The 13,211-nt window shown below is 45.9% G+C and overlaps 1 protein-coding gene and 1 long non-coding RNA gene across 3 annotated transcripts in view; one reads left to right on the forward strand and one right to left on the reverse strand.

The window, feature by feature from the left end:
• LOC115501130 overlaps positions 1-1,816 on the forward strand; it is a 37,223-nt gene extending 35,407 nt beyond the window's left edge. The window contains exon 7 of the long non-coding RNA XR_004342887.1: positions 1,780-1,816. This is a non-coding gene — a long non-coding RNA (uncharacterized LOC115501130). The remainder of the gene's footprint in view (positions 1-1,779) is intronic.
• MYO1D (myosin ID) overlaps positions 1-13,211 on the reverse strand; it is a 359,179-nt gene that overhangs the window by 42,625 nt on the left and 303,343 nt on the right. The window lies entirely within an intron of this gene.

The raw sequence follows: 13,211 nt of genomic DNA on the forward strand, positions 1-13,211 counted from the left end.
ATCCACTATTTGATATTTTAAAAACCACATTGTATTAGTTTCTTGCAGCTGCTGCGACAAATTACCACAAAGCTGCTGGTATACATGCATTCTCTCCAACGGTTCTGGAGGCCAGAAGTCTGAAAGCAAGATGTCACCAAGGCCACGTTCCTCCCAAGGCTCTAGGGTTCCCTGCCTCTGCTGGATTCTGGGGGCTGTGTCACTCCAACCTCTGCCTCTGTCCTCACCACCCCCTTCTCTGGGTGTGTCAAGCCTCCCTCTGCCTTTCTCTCATAAGCACATTTGTAGTGGCATTTAGGACCCACTTGGATAATCCAGGGTAATCTCCTAATTTCAAGATCCTTAATTTAATTATATTTGCAAAGACCTTTCTTTCAAATAACTAATACTCACCAGTTCTAGGGATTAGGACATGGACATATCTTTGGGAGCCATTATTAGCTTACCCATGCATTAGTTTGATTTTTTAAAAATATAAATCTTGGGGCACCTGGGTGGCTCAGTTGGTTAAGCATCCGATTTCAGCTCAGGTCATGATCTCATGGTTTGTGAGTTCGAGCCCCACATCAGACTGTGCTGACAGCTCAGAGCCTGGAGCCTGCTTCAGATTCTGTGTCTCCCTCTCTCTCTGCCCCTCCCCTGCTCATGCTCTGTCTCTTGCAGTCTCTCAAAAATAAATAAATGTTAAAAAAATTACAGAAAAATTATAAATCTTGTCATTCTACAACTTGAAGTCCTTTGGTAGCACTCATAACTTCTAGGATCAAGTTCAAATGATGTATTGGTTAAAATTAGTCTCTACGCCAAAAGCACAAAACACAAGAGAAAAACAGATCCACTGGACTTTAAAATTAAAACTTTTTGTACTTTAAAGGACACCATTGAGAAAGTGAAGAGACAACTCACAGAACAGGAGTGAATATTTGCAAGTCATATCTGATAAGGAACTCGTATCTAGAATATACAAAGAACTCTTTAAAAAATTTTTTTTAAAATTTATTTTGAGAGAGAGAGCGAGAGAGAGAGAGCGCATGCAAGTGGGGGAGGGGCAGAGAGAGAATCCCAAGCAGGTTCCACGCTGTCACCTCAGAGCCCGATGTGGGGCTCGAACTCACAAACAGTGAGATCATGACCTGAGCTGAAACCAAGAGTCGGACACTTAACTGACAGAGCCACCCAGGTGCCCCAGGATATACAAAGAAGTCTTTGAGCTACATAATAAAAAGATATAATGATTTAAAAATGGGCAAAGGATTGGGGCACCTGGGTGGCTCAGTCAGTTAAGCGTCTGACTTCGGCTCAGGTCGTGATCTCATAGTTCATGGGTTTGAGCCCTGTATCAGGCTCTGTGCTGACAGCTCAGAGTCTGGAGCCTGCTTCAGATTCTGTTTCTTCCTCTCCCTCTGCCCCTCCCATGCTCGTGTTCTCTCTCTCTCTCTCTCAAAAATTAACATTAATAAATTTATAAATGGGCAAAGGATCTAAATAGACATTGCTTTAAAATGATATAAAAATGGCCAATAAATCCATGAAAAGATGCTCTACATCATTAGTCATCAGGAAAGTGCAAATAAAACCACAAAGATACAGTTCATACTGACTAGGATGGTGGTGATAAGAAAGACAGTACCCAGTGTTGGTGAGGAATAGAGACACTGGAACCCTCCTACACTGTTGGTGGAAATGTAAAAGGGGTGCACCTGCTTCGGAAAATAATGTGGCAGTACCCCATAAAGTTAGACACGGAGCTACCACATGACCTTGTAATCTCACTCCTAGGTATATACCTGAGCAAAATGAAAACAAGTCCACACGAAAACTTCTACAGGAATGTTCATAGCAGCATTATTCATAATAGCCCCAAAGTGGAAACAACTCAAACGTCCACCGACTGACAAATGGATAAACAAAATGTAAGTATATTCATACACTGGAATATTATTTGGCAATAAAAAGGAGGTACTGACAGGACACACTGCTACGGCATACGTGGACCCTGAAAACATGATGCTCAGTGAAAGAAACCAGTCCCAAAGGACTCCATTGGATTAAACGTCTCGATAGGCAAATCTATAGTGACAGAAAACAGACTGGTGGTTGCCTGGGGTTGGGTAGGGGTTTAGAGGGAATGGTGTGTGTGGGGGGTGACTGTCAAAGGGTATGGGCCTTCTACTTGGGGCGAGGAAAACATTCTAAGTTGATAAGTAGATCGTGCACAATTCTGAACGTATTAAAACCCACTGAATTGTAGGCTCTGAATGAGTGAAGTGAATGGCCTGTGAGTTACAGCTCAGTGGAGCTCTTCATGGCCAGATAGACAGTCTATAGCCTCAGAGGGTCCACGCTCCAGTCCCAGCCCCAAGAGAACGTGCAGGTGGACAAGAGAGAGCATGCGTGCAAAGCCTTCACAGTCTCTGGCACGAGGTAGATCCCCTACACGTGCAGCCGTTACCCACCTGACATTTGAAGCTTTATAGCACTCGGCCCCTGCCGATCCCTGGCCCCCTTCCACCACTTCAACCCTCCTTTCGGGCAGTCTCCACACCCCCTCCCACCCCACATGAAGTTATCCTTAGAGCCCCTTGAAACAGCGTCAGCACATCCTGCTCTTACTAGAATGCTCCTTTCCCCCTGCCTCCCCCGGCTAATTCCTCCTTTCTTCCCCTTCCGTTTCCTCAGCTTTCTCTCTTCCAGAAGCTTCCCCCCTGTAGGCTCCGAAGACCGCCCTATCCTTGGCTCCGGGTCAGCCGTTGTTCCTCTCGGCTCCCACAGCTGCCGGCACACCTCTGGATGATGGCGCTTACCGTTCTGGATGGCATCTGTCCACCTGCCTCAGGTCTCATTCGTCTTTACGTGCTCGGGCCCAGCACAGCGACACAGGGTAAGGAATGGCAGTGCCGAACAGCCACCAGGACTACACAGACTCATCGTAGCAGCCGGCAGTCTGGCAAAAGCTCTCCTAGGGAAAGGGGAGGTTTCCCCCTCGCTCTCTGGACTGGAGAGCTCCCCTGTTTCTCTGGCACAACTGCTCTGGTGCCCGGGCTTACGCGCACGCGTGTGCAGACTTGCCCCAGGGCCCGCTTCCCACAGAGTGGCAGGGAAATGGGGCACACTGCCTTTCCTGTGACACCGGTCAAGCCCTCTCCAGCTGTGCCCCTGTGAGTTTATTAACACTTTACTGACGCACGTGTTCAGACGTGTGTAGTTAACGGGAAGGGACGTCTGAAGAGCACACACAGCACAATGTTTACACCTTGCAGCATATGGAAAATACGTTCGCAAAGCCTGTAGGAGGCAATGCTCAAAAAGAGCCGACAGTCTGGGGACAAGAAGGAATGACTACTTTCTGAATACTCCCCCCATCATAAGCACAGTCAGTAATCCGCCTGGTGAGGTCTGTGTGAAATGCCCCGTGACACTCAGAAGCGGCGGGTGCCCCAGCCCAGACGCATCCAAGCCAGGGTGGCATGGTGTGGGCAGCAAATACCACGGGAAACTGGGTGCAGTGATCTTTATCTCCACTCCAAGATGGATTTATCTATCCCTGAGAGTTTAAACACAAGGGCTGCCATGTTGCACGGCTCCAGGGCTGCCCTTCCTATCACTGCCGAAGTGACAGGCGCCCCGTAAGATGGTGCACGGCAGTCTGTGTAGCCGTCAGAGGTGGCCTTGTTAAATCTCGATCACATAACCCTATGCGTATTAAAGCAAAAAGGGCATGCTTATTTTCATATGACACTGGTCTCTTATTTTATTATTTTCTTAACAAAACTGTCCAAATTGTCCACATGACTTAATGAAACAGTGATGTATTTTAAAGGAACCTCCAAACACGAGGAGGGTGTAGTTGGTAAAAACTTGCGTTATTAGCCACATTGTAGGGCAGCATTCTTAGCAAATGCAAGCAACCTTCTCCTGTCCCGTGTATTTTGTTGGTTAGGGTTAGAAAAACAGTGAAAGGCCACTGAGCTCTCAGGCACCCAGGAAAATACGCTAGATGTCGTTTCTGAAAGTCAGCACCTTTGCATCTCGACAAATGAGAGTCAATGACACATCCTTCCAAGGTGTGCCAGTCAGGCAACTGCTTGTCCTTATCTTTACTGAAACAGAAAAGGATCAATACTGGCACGTGCATGTCACATCCCCCTTCTATGTTCTACGCTATTCTAAGAGTATTTTTAGTTCGCTGTGATTTTCCTGTCTCTAAACTCCCTCTCCTCCTTGTAACTGTGTGCAGACTGGTCCACCGGCCTCAGGATACCTACCTGGGGTCACTGCTTAATGTAGGAGGGGGAATCTGTCCACCTTGTGAGGTCCCATTAAGTTGCACCTCCTCTCTGACCTCTTCCCCCCGAAGGCCCTGGCCCGGACTCTGCACCTCTCTTTACGCAAAGCGGATGAGAACATGGGCCGAGTTGGAGAGGATGAAGCAGAAATCCTGACTCTGCCACTTACTAATCACGGGCACCTCTGGCGAGTGACGTGGCCTCTCCAGGTCTCAGTTCTGTCATTTGAAAAGTGGGGGCAACACCCATCTTGGGGGGCTCTTAGAGGGCGCAAGGAGAGAGCGCATGTAAAGCAGGTGGCACGGTGGTCATGGCCGGCAGTCAAGAAACCGCAGCACATCTCTTTCCTTCTGAATGTATTCTGTCCCTGTTATTGGACTGTGAACACTTTGAGGGGTCAAATATTTACCCAACTAATGGGGAAATGGATGTGAGAGGAATGGAGTACCATTCTGCTTCCTGCCACCAAGGCGCTCCCGAGGAATCATGGCCACTCCCTCACTTGTGTCCCGACCTGGCCCCTGGTTGATCGACCAGACTGCGGCTGTGTTATCCCGGCAGCCAGATAGTAGATTTACATTAGCAAAGACAGCAAGGTATGGAAGGTTAATTATGATTCATTCTTATTGTGATACATTACCTCTCAGTTCAAATTTTATATGCAACTGACCAAATGAATGACACCACTGATTTCTGATGGTATCCACATGATTTTTTTTTTTTGTTCCATATTCTCTCTCTCTCTCTCTCTCTCTCTCTCTCTCTCTCTCGCTCTCTCTCTGTACAACACTGAAGAATGGAAGTAGGGTCACAAGCTCCCCCCCCACCCCCCACTTCTGTTTGTATGCTCTGTGAATTTAAGGTCTGTTTCCTTTTCCTTAGATTTTTCTAAACGACATGGGATACTGGGGGGTATGGAAGCCCCTGGACTAGATTGCTATGATCATTAATTTCATTAGGCTGGATCAGGGCGAGCTTATAATGAAGACTCTCGGGATTCTCACACTCTCAGAATAGCAGGCACTGAGGCCCTCACAGACCACGTGGCTGCACGTTCAGGCACGGATTCCCTCCCCTTGGCACGCCCGCCTTGCAACACCCAGCTTGTCTGCGTGTCGGCCCTGGCTGCATGGACAGAAATGGCTCTCCCACTATGGATTTAGGCACTTTGGGGGCTGAACAGGAGCTCATCTGCTCTCTGCTTTTCCTTTGGAATTCAGTAATGAACTCATTAAATCGCCAACTTGTTGTGACAGGAAGTCATTCAGATGCTGATGCTATTGCCATGGAAACCATCCCTCGGCTTGGAACTCTGTCTGTCTCTGCCGAGGAGCACTCTGGCTCCGTAATTACTGTCATCCCCAAATAACACGGAGCCATCATGGTTCTGAGCAAGTCCAGAAGCAGGGGCATACACAGACTCTCTTCTGCTTTCAGATGAATCCTTGTTGGTTTAAGTATTTTTAGCACACATTTCTGTTCTGTGCCAGTTGTCTTTTTCTTTCCTACATGCTGGCTCCTTTCCAGCACCTTTCCTAGAGAAGCAGACAAAGGATTTTTTCGGGGATGATAGCTGTCAGGAATACTGTTTAAAGAGAGCCTACCGCTTTCCCCAAATCTCTGTGCTTCCAAATATGGAAAAATGAATTCTCCTGCCTTTTAGGAGGAACCCCAAGAAAGGAAAGCCAAAGTCCATTATAGTTCATATTCTATAAAACTTCAACGTTTATGTTTATGGGTAGGTCAGTAATGCCCAAATGCAAATTCAGAGATGCAACACAAAGTACATCGTGATGTTTCGTTTACTTTGCATTATGGAGAGTCCTGTTGAGCTCTGTGACTAAAGGCTGACCAAATCACCAAGAAGGAGAACCCATCCATCCCAGGCAGCAATCAAATCATTCTTGTATATGTTATGGCACCCGGACTACAGCAAATCTTTAAACATAACCGTCACTTATGCAGTGCCTGAGACACTGGGCCAGGCATTTCATATTCTGTTTCATGATTTAAATGAATCTGCATGAAAATCCCACGAGGCAGGTATTTTCATTCCAATTTTACAGTGAAGGAATGTGCAGCTCAAAGCAATTAGGTACATTAAATAAATGCCACACCTTCCCATACGGCACAGGTGTTACCACACCACACCTCCTGTGCTCCTGTGTCCACAGGCATCCAGGTGACTTCCACTGCCTTAGAATCATAGATGCTCAGATTAGGAAAAGTCTTTTGTGATTCTCCTTCCAACTGACACCTTCTAGGACATCCCAAGCATAGTCTGGTTTAAGCTTATGTGTTTCCAGGGATGGAGACTTTACTAAGAGCAGCGGCATTTGGACAGCCTGGTGTGAAAGCCCCTCTTAGTCTACTCCTGACACGAGGAAAGAGCAATTACTGGCTCTTCTACTGAGCCCCAAAGTGAGAAAATCTGGCTCTGGCCAAGTTTGTCCTCTACAACATCCAGGTACAGGTGGGAGAAGAGGGAAATGGGGAAGGGGTCAGAGCTATGGCTGGAGCTGGCTTCGGGCCTGAGCTGAGCAAGAAGGTCTGGGCAGGTCACGGACCGAGGTTGTTCGCCCCACAGGAAAGAGACCTGCTCCCTAGTGCTGGAAGGAAGCTGCCGTTTCGGATGAGACCATGAATGGATGTCTGGCCCTTTCTTCGGTGTCATTTTTTATTTCTGTATTTACACATCATACACACACACTCTCCACAAACTGCATAACTTTTTACAAATATGAACACCGACATTTAGAGACAGGCAGTGAGCAGAGACCTCTGGGACACCTTCTGAAAATGTTAGCAAGGTCATGGGAGGAGTTCAACAGGGACCTTACAACTTTACAAAGCCCTATGGTAAGTGGTGTTAAAGGTACTGCTTTCTGCTCATGGGAATGAGATTTACTCTTATAAATGTTCATTTGTCCCTGCCTTAGAATATAAACTCTTCTGTGGCAAGGTCTGGGAGGTAGGCAGGTTATCTATTGTCCGCGTGACCTGGGGTACGTCTCTTTCATCTGAGTGCCTTGATATCCTCACTGGTCACGTGGAGGAGACCGTTAATTCTGTTACCCACCTTACGGGAGTACAGTGAGGTTAAAATGCAAAGTGCAAAAAAAATCTACAAAAATCTTTCTAACTTAGTATTCTACAAGAGTGAATAGTTTACAGAAAATGTAATTTAGAGCCCAATATTTACAATATGTTAGGTCAAGTCTCTTTACAGTTACCAATGAAACAAAATGATTTTCAAAGCTTCCAGCAATGATTTAAGCAATATTCAATATAAAAAATTTTCAATAGTGGGTTTTTGTTTGTTTGTTTGTTTGGTGTTCACGGTCTCATGATCTAACCTGTTGCAAAGATTAAAGCAAAATTTTCCACGCATAATCACAAAGGATTAGTAAGGCCCCTGTAATACTGCATCATGAAAAACAAGCAGGTCACAGAGCCCAACATTTTTAGTCTTTCTGGATTTGTTTTCTAAGTAATTTTAAAAGGTACTTGTAAATACACCCTGCCTTACTTCTAAAAAGCATCTGGGGATAGCCTATAATAAAAGGAACAGATATAATAAAAGTGAAGTCATTTAAAAAGAATCTTTTATTCAATTCACAGCCATTTCATCTTAATAATATCTGTGAAACAGATATGAATGTAGAGTTACAAATGAAATCTCCTATAGTTTTTGATGCTGAAAACATTTTAGGCACTGTAACTAAGCAGGGAGTGGCCAGTGTCTGGTGACAAATGACTTCTGGGCGGTGGGGATCTGTGAGATGGTCTAAACTATAGGACTCAAAGAGAATGGACATTAATGTGATTACAAAATGGATTAAATCAATGTGTGGTCCATTCCCAGATCCTGTGGTTTATTTCCCTTTGGATGTAACAGCTAGTCTCAGGCAGAATATGTTAAGAAAATCGCACAAAGGGGAAATGAGTCACTTACTAAAACCCAGAAAAGCTTAGGCTAACCAGCTAGACAGAGACTCGACCATGTCTTTTTCTGCCTCTGTTCTACTTCTACATCCTGAGAGCATCACCTCGTCTGAATCATGGGAGAAAACTGTTTTTGGCAAATATACGTTGGACATATGCAGACTTCCTCTTGCTCTTTCTTCATGACACACCCCCCCCATATCCAGTACGCTTTGGAATGCATGTGGTTTTTAAGAAATTCAGCAGTCTCACCTCCATAATTATGTCTGACCTAGACCAACATTAAAATATTTTGTTCTCCCTGTGAGGGCAGCAGTAAGCGTGAGGTTCCACCTTTCCTTGGATGACAGCCCATTATCCTTTCCTGCTCTCTCGCAGTCCTGCTGAGAGGAGAGCCCTGGCAAAGGAACTCTGTTTTGGTCACATATCGGTACAGTGCCTAGCACATTGTTGCTACTTGATAAATAGTTCTTTCTCGAGGGAGTTGAATAAATATTTCCAGTCTCTCCTCCACTGGCTATTACTTTTTCCTCAGCTTACAAACACGTTCAGGTCTTCTCCGTTACGTAAAAGACCAAAAAGGCTACCTGTTCATTTTTTCCCCAGCAGCCATGAAATGCCCCAAATTAAGATAAACTATAATGCTGGTGCCTTCTCGCTACTGCTTTCTCTCTCATCACACCCTCCAGTTAAGCTTCTTACACTGGGGTGTGATTCCCTTGATCCTCCGCAGTGTGCTATAGAATGAGGAGCCACAGAAGAAACACAGAGAATCTTCTGGGAAGATTGATTCCAAGTACGTAACTGGAAATAATTTAACACGCGTTTAAATTAAAGCCAACATCTGGAATGACAGAATGAAAAGTAGTGTTGATTATTAAAACAGGATTTTGAAAGAGACATGCCAGAGGCCGCCTCAGTGTCTGATTCTAGTAAACGTTGAGTTTACTCTGTGACGGCGAGGGGAGTTCCTTAGAAAAGCCTGAAAAGCACTGGTAAGTAGATGACTACCACACCAGGTGACACATTAGCCTAGAGGTAAGCACTACAGGTGCTGTGGGATCTCTGAGGACAGGCAGGACAATGTTGGGGAGGGATGGACAGTATTTCCTTTACAGAAGAGCTGATATAGTAGCTCTTGAAAGATGAGTGGCTAACCAGATGGAGGGGGGGTGGGCTATCGCTGTGGGCAGAGGAAGCAGTATGGACAACTCTAAGGTGTTGATGGATCTGACATGTAAGAACAGGGAGTCTAACGGTAGCTGAAAAAGGAGGTGGGTTTTGACTGTCCGGTGAAGAACCCAAGTGTCGTGCTAGAAAATCCCAGTGCTGGAGACCATTCTCTATCTTTGAAACTCTTTTTCTCTTGGCACCTCTTGGAACATTCTGGTCCTCTGGCTTCTTTGACAGTTTCTTGGTTCCTTTGCTTATTTTTCCTCTTCAATGCCCCCTCTCTGACTCCTTGAATTCTGGTGTTCCCCCTGAGTTCCTGTGTGGCCATGTTTTTCTTCTGGTTCTCCACACATGGACTGTTTCATTCCCTCTCGCCGCTTTGACTTCCGTGAAGCCACAGGCTTCCAAATCTTTTTCCCCAGGGCAGACATTGCATGGATATCTCCACCTGAACTGACAGATAGCCTTTCAAAATGAGTAAGTCCTAAGCCTACATCATCTCCCGTGCTCCTCCCTCCCCTCCATTCTAAGGCCCTGTATCTACTAGTCTCTACGGTCTGGATTAAAAGAACCACGATCTACCCGGTCACCCAAATAAAAAGTTGGGAGTCGCCAGCTCCTTTGCTCATGGCCCACAGCCTATCAGCGGCCGCTAACTGGCCTCTGTTAAATAAATCCTCGCCTCTCAGTCTCCACCAGGGATTCTCAACAGACCAGAGGTTCTCCCATCCCCTGCACCCCAGTTGAGAATCACCGTGCAGAATGAGAGAGGGGGCACAGGCTGTGCAACTGGACCATGTCGGGATGGAAAAGGTTAGAATCACTGGCCTATGTCTCTCTGGGCCACAGCTGCAACAGCTAGTTAACCGGTCTTCTGGATACCAGCTCCTTCCCCTCTAAAGCCTCCTCCACAATTCTGCACTTACCTTTTTAACACAGAAATCTCATTAAAGACGAGGAGTTATTGAAATTGACAAAACAAAATGAATACGGAATAAGAAAACATCAGTGAATATTTATCTGGTCTTTGGATGAGTGAGACTTTTTAAATCATTCATGCAAAGGTTAAAGGAAAAGGCAGATTTGACTACCTACAAATGCAAAACTTCTCTAGAAAAAAATACTGTAATTTAAAAAGATGGGCCGGGAAAACACGTGTAACGTATACGAGGGTTAACAGTCCTAATATCTAAAGCGCTCTTACAAATTAGTAACCAAATGATAAAGGCACCCAAAGATAAAAAGAGGCAAAGGATATGAACAGTTCACAACACATATACAGATAACAAGTACACAGACCGATGGGAGAAAGTATTGAATCTCATTTAAGAAAGGTAGATGAAGAAGCGCCTGGGTGGCTCAGTCAGTGAAGCATCCAACTCTTGGTTTCAGCTCAGGTCAAGATCTCATGGCTCGTGAGATTGAGCCCCATGTTGGGCTCTGCACTGACAGCGTGGAGCCTGCTTGGGATTCTCTCCCCTACTCTCTCTGCCCCTCCCCTGCTTGTGCTCACTCGCTCCTTCTAAAAATAAATAAATAAACTTAAAAAAAAATGTCGTACTGGAAAAGAATACTTAGTGACCCAGGAAGACATTTCAGAATGTTTGCTTCATATGCTTAAGTGAAATCACAATTATAAAACAGAACGTATTAAAAAAATCTCATTTTTGGAAAACTACATATATCTGTATGCGAAGAGGATATAAAAATGTTAACAATGGTTTGAATGTGTGCTTACAGAGTGTTTTTCAATGTCTCGGTGTACATTTTCCAAAATTCCCACATATAGAGTTACTTTTGTTATCTGGGAAAAAAAATGTTTTTAACTGGAGACACAAAATTCCCCTGTGTTTGGGCTGCCTATTGTCTACTTGGACGGAGCCCAAATCCTGTGCCTGATCGGCAAGGCCTGTCACAATCTGGCTCCTCCTTGGCTTCCTAGCCTGCTCTTCCTGACGGGAGTCCCACATTGGAGGCCTCCTGAGTCATGAGCGTGTCCACCAACAAGCCTTGTTGTTCTAAGCCTCTGCCCGCACAGCTCTGCCCCTCCTTCCTCTGCACCACACTCCCGGGATTGGTTAATTTCTCATTCTTCTAACTGGTCCGCCTGTCCTACTCCTGCTCTTTCAACTCCTCAAGCTCACCAAGTTCTCTGCTGCCTCGGGGCCTCTAGATCAACTATTTTTCTGCCTGGACAGGTCTCCACATGACCAGCTCCCTTTCATCTTTTCAGACCCTAAATGACACCTCTTCACTTGGCCTTCTCTGATCACTCTATCCCTAAGTAAGTTCTCTGTCTCAGAGCCCTGCTCGCTCCTCCTGAGCACTTACTACGAATAAAATTATTTTTATTTATTCGTTTACTTGGTCTCAGCGTGTCTGCCCCACTTGAGTGTAAGCTCCGGGAGGCGGGGGCTGTGACCCAGGGCCTCACAATTTAGCCGCACACAGTTGTCTGTGGAATGGACAGACAATGGAAAGACCAATTGTCCTGAAAAGCCTGCCTCCATGTTCCTGTGGGACCTTGTATGCACATCTCTGCCAGCTTCTCCCCTCTCTAGTTTTCCAACACCAATGTGGTTGCTTCCTTACAGCTGCTCCCTGAAGTGGTCTGCAACTGCTCTGAGAGGAAGACGGGGTACGGTGTGCAGGCCTGGAACGCCACAGGCACTCACCAAGCGTGCGCTCTGATTGAATGCACGAGGGGGGTTTCTGTGGGGTTTCAAGCGGGTTGAGGAACCCCTTCTGGGACTGAGCAATCACTACAACACAAGCAGATGATGAAACGCTGCCTGGGGGTCAGCCTCAGCTCACAGAAGGTCACCCAAAATTAGGCAGACACGTGGGGTTTGTGTCTATGAAAAGTTTTAACTGCATTAAAATTTTTTTTTAAGGTTTACTTATTTTTGAGAGAGAGAGAGAGAGAGAGAGAGAAAGGGGCAGAGGATCCAAAGCAGGCTTCGTGCTGATGGCAGAGAGCTGGATGTGGGGCTCAAACCTCTGAACCATGAGATCATGACCTGAGCCAAAGTCAGAAGCTTAACCAACTGAGCCACCCAAGCACCCCATTTTAAGTATATTTTTGAACAGATTTTAGCAACTAGTTAGCAACTAATTCTTGAGCTTCAAAAGAAAAAAAAAGGCAGGGCAAATAGGGACTTTACAGTGTTTTTGAGTCTGTCAGAAAGTACATTACGTAAATTCCTTAATCTGAAGAATTTATAGGTTCCTTGTGGAGCCTGATAATTGATGATGTTTCTTTGAAAATGTGCTCCCATTTAAAAAAAAAGGGGGGGAGGCACCTGGGTGGCTCAGTCAGTTGAGAGTCCGACTTTGGCTCAGGTCATGATCTTACGGTTTGTGAGTTCGAGGCCCCCGTTGGGCTCTGTGCTGACAGCTCAGAGCCTGGAGCCTGCTTCGGATTCTGTGACTCCCTCTCTCTCTGCCCCTCCCCAACTTGTGCTCTGTCTCTCTATGTCTCTCAAAAAATAAATAAATGTAAAAAAAAAATTAAAAAACAAAGTAAAATGAACTTCAGGGGCACTTGGGTGGCTCGGTCCATTAAGCGTCCGACTCTTACCTCAGGTTCATGAGTTCAAGCCCCACGTTAGGCTCAGCACCTGGTGTGAAGTCTACTTTAAAAAAAAAAAAAAAGAGGGGCGCCTGGTTGGCTCAGTCGGTTGAGCGTCTGACTTCAGCTGAGGTCATGATCTCACGGTCTGTGAGTTTGAGCCCCGCATCAGGCTCTGTGCTGATAGCTCGGAGCCTGGACCCTGCTTCGGAGTCTGTGACTCCCCCTCTCTCTCC

Source organism: Lynx canadensis, chromosome E1 (genome assembly GCF_007474595.2).
Source record: "Lynx canadensis isolate LIC74 chromosome E1, mLynCan4.pri.v2, whole genome shotgun sequence".
NCBI classification, from domain to species: Eukaryota; Metazoa; Chordata; class Mammalia; order Carnivora; family Felidae; genus Lynx; species Lynx canadensis.